Below are 4,334 nucleotides of genomic sequence, written 5' to 3' on the forward strand. Positions count from 1 at the left end.
TGTATCTATGTTTGAAACTGAATAGTGTTGAAAATAACCTCTAATGTATACTATAGATAGGGGAATCCTTTTTACTTCCTTAATAGTTGTTAAGACCATTATGTTGATGTAAAGTGGAAAAATCGAACCCTAGTTGTTCTCCCCTCCCCAACTCCAAGGAGAGAGAAGGGAGAGTCACTAGGGTTGATGGTTTTCACTTAGGGGAGACTTTACATTCAAAAGAGGGGTTGAAACCCACAAGATCCAATCCAACACAATGCAAGATTGGATTCTAAATGAGTTTCAAGGGTTAAGACATCAAGGATACCCTCTTTTGTAAAGAATGTAGATAGAAAGATTGAACTAGGAATGCATGTAAAGTAGGAAAGATTCACTTATAAACAGAGATAGGGATATGGGACGAAGCTGCGGACCTGGAATTAGCAGTAAAATGTCGAGACGGTGCTATTCTGCAAATTTGAGCGAAAGTTGACGGGACGATGGCGCCCGACGTGCACACGGTCCTCCGAAAAATCCGCGAAACGAAGGGGGATCTGTTCGTCTCTGCACAAGGATTCCAGATCTTCAATTACAACTGCGTACCTGCAACCTACACACAGAAAAGAGAGGATGATTGGGGGGTTAGGGATGAGGGGTTTTCCTTTAGGTCAAATCCCAGTTTTGGAATTAACCAAGAAATGAGAATGTTGTAAATGTAAATGTTTGTAATGTAAACAAGTACTGATACCTTGTTGTAAGAATGTTTGTATTCTTACATGCGAAGGTGTAATGTATGTAGTATGTTGTATGTTGTATGTGATCTCCTCTTCAATGGTTGAATCCTTGTCTTGAATGCAACACCTAGCCTTGAATGGAGACTTAGAATGCTCAATTGCTTGAAGGAATTCTTGAATGCTTGAATGTTTGAATGTTCGAATATCGCTTCCGCCTTTTGCACACATATGTCTTCCTTTCTCTTTTCCTCCTTTTCTAGGAGAGGAAAAGTAGTTTATATACTTGTCAATTAGGGCCGATAGGCTGATTTTACCGACCTTAGGCCGACCAGGAAACATTATTTTCCAATTTGCAAACTTAAAGACCCGATGCCCACAAGAGATCGGGCCCAAAATAGGGCCAGGGACCAGGGCGCTGGGCGCCCTAGTCCAGAAGGACCAGGGCGCTGGGCACCATGGTCCCACCTCCCGGGACAGCAGGGTGCAAGGAGGGATCAGGCCAGGGTGCAGAAAAATGCAGTTTTTGGTGTTATAAACAGGTTTCGGGGTCTCCATTCAGGTTCAACGTTGCGCCGCCATCGTGAAGACCCAAATGCAGTCGAAATTGCAAGTGTCACAATTTTAGGACGCTACATTTAGCCCCCACTTTAGCGGGAGTATAAGCGTACGCTCATACTTCCGGTAAAGTACAAGGAAACAACATTGAAAAACTTTCACCACGTCAAGGAGGCAAGATACACCAAGCCCCCAGTGGACTAAGGATCTTACGACTTCGATTGACAAAGTAAAAGGGAAGATCATGAGGGAGAACCATGACTGTCAGTAGTAAGGTTCCCTCACTATGAGTCATGCAAGAAAGATATCAAAAATTTTCAAGGCAAAGCTAAATTTGTCAAGAAATTTTCAAGTATCTTGAAAAGATATGAACGGGATGTATGCCCCCCTATGTTAAAGCGATCGCACACGCCTCACCGGGGGTGATTGCTTTAAGGTAGTGATACATATAAGAAATGAGAAAGGAGCACGTTATCACAAGGATTTAGCCCCCCAAGTGTGAGATAAGCCCAAGGATAATAGACACAAAACACAAAGCACAAGGTGACTTCACTTTCCTCGGGGTCAGTATGCTGTATGATAATTCATGTATATCATATGTATGTATGCATAATTGTTCTTCATTCCCCAATCAAGGAAGGTCACCTAGAAGAAGGGAACACATGTGTCTTTTGAGTCAACATGAGAGAGACCAAAAGAGATCTCAATGTTTTGCATTGTCCTCAAGTAGACAACACTAAGGACAACAAATAGAAGAATGAGAATAACACATAGAAGAAGTAACAAAAGAGATCAAGAGAGGAGGAGAGAGTCTGCTATGCTAATGAACTAGTTTAGCACGTCATCTACCCCCCGATCTTGCTGATCAATATTTCGGGGAGGTAGGAAACACGCTAGAGGAGGAACATCCAACACAGTAGATGGAGCTATCACAAGATCCAAACAAGGGCTATGTTCATGTTCCGAGCCACGTTGTTCTTGTCTAGGAGCTAGGATAAGTGCTTTAGAAAATTCGTTAGATAAATGGTTATCAACATCAACATATTCATACTCACTATCAGAATGAATAGGAGTAACATTTTCATCATGAATAACATTTTCATCTATATCATCATCAAGATTTATAAAAATAGGATCTTTAACTCGCACAGGATCAAGACCATCATGCATCTTATGTTTAGGATATTTTGGCTCAATCGTCGGCTGAGGAGAAAATGGAATAATATTGGCTAAAGGTGTTTTTGGGGATTGCAAAGTTTGAGCTCTAAGACGACGCTTTCGTCGGCGTTCACGTGCAGAACGATTCCATCTAGTCTTAGTAGGGAGTTGAGAAGATTGAGGAGGAGGAATGTTCTCATCCTTTTCACTTGGGTGTTTAGGTTGAACAATAGGAGAAGAGGAAGGTCTCTTCTCTCCATAAGAGGAAGGAGGAGGAACTGCTCCATATAAGGGAGGAATATTCGGTTTAGGAAGGAGACCAAGTCCACCATGACGAGGAGGTATAGGTCTACTTTTAGGAAGTTTATTAGATATAGGCATAGTCACATCCATAGGGATGGGTTGGGAATCTTCTTGAGGAAAGACATTAGTTTTATCTTTCAAAGGAAGAACTTCCTTCTCAAGAACGATAGGAATATCAAGTTTGGGTGTTCTAGGTTCACTTAGAGATAGGATCATATCTTTCTTCCACTTTTGATAAGATTTGAAAAGATGATCACTTCGCGGAGGAAGAGATTGGAATTGTTTAGGCCAAAAGCAATCAATAGGAACGCTAGAAGTTCTTTCAGCAGGTTTAAAGAGACTATGATTGACAGTAACAACTTCACCATTATGGGGAAATTTCAAACACTTGTGAATAGGAGAAGCAATAGCTTTCATGGAAGAGAGCCAAGGATAGCATAGCTTCACATGAAATTGTTCGGATGATGGAATAATAGCAAATTCCACATCAAGGGATTTGTTATGGACCTCAATAGGTAATGTAATAGAACCAATTGCAGGAGAAGAAAATGCATCAAATAGTTTCACAACCACATTTGTTTCATCATAGATTACTTGATTCAATTGTAAAGTAAAAAGAAATTCTTCAGTAATGATATTAACCAGACAAGAAGGATCAATAAGCACTCCACGACAAAGTGTATTCTTGACTTTTGCAACTATATATAAAGGACCATCAGGTGCCCTGATAGTTTCACTGGAATCAAATGTGATGGAAGGTTCTTTAGGGATTTTCTGCTGCTCTACAAAGTTAATCACATTCGGAGTCATGGACACAAGATCATCAGGTGAGACAGAGGAATCATTAGTATCAATCGCATTAGAGGTATGAGAAGGCAACGGATCAATAAAAATCTTAAGATTTTGGTTAGGAGGAGCTACAGATGTGTTGCCTTTATCATTCACTCCAGAAACAAAAATAGTATTATTATCAATCAAATCTTGAATTTTACCCTTTAAAGAAAAACATTTTTCAGTATCATGCCCAGGATGATGATGAAATTGACAAAAAGATTTGTTATCAAAATAGGGTGAATTAATCTTTGCAGGGTCTATTTGCCTTATAGGAGGAAGAGTAAGCACATTTTGTTCCAATAACTTATTCATAATACTATGCAATGATTCATTCAAAGGAGTAAACTTTCTTTCTTTCTTGAAAAACTTAGAAATAGGAGGCACACCTGATGCCGCATTCACATTGTTGTTGATGATGTTTTCATTGAATTTAATGGACTCTTTGTTTGGTTTAAACTTCCCAAATGGTTGTTGACTACTATCACCCTTATCACTCAGAGCCATAGGATTTGCTTGTTCCATTTGACTCACAGTCAGTTGATAATTGTGAAGAGTTGCGCACAACTGTTGGAAAGAAGTAAACTCAGAAAACAGAAGTTTTTCTCTAATATCTTTTTGTAAATTAGAAATAAAGATTCTTTGAATATCATTGTCAGGCATTGGAAAAGAAATTTGAGCATACAAATGCTTATATCTACCAATGAAATCAGTCACTTTTTCTTTAACACCTTGTTTACAATGCATTAAATCAATCAAAGTAACTTTAGGACT

The sequence above is a fragment of the Cryptomeria japonica genome, chromosome 5, assembly GCF_030272615.1.
Source record: "Cryptomeria japonica chromosome 5, Sugi_1.0, whole genome shotgun sequence".
Classification (NCBI taxonomy): Eukaryota; Viridiplantae; Streptophyta; class Pinopsida; order Cupressales; family Cupressaceae; genus Cryptomeria; species Cryptomeria japonica.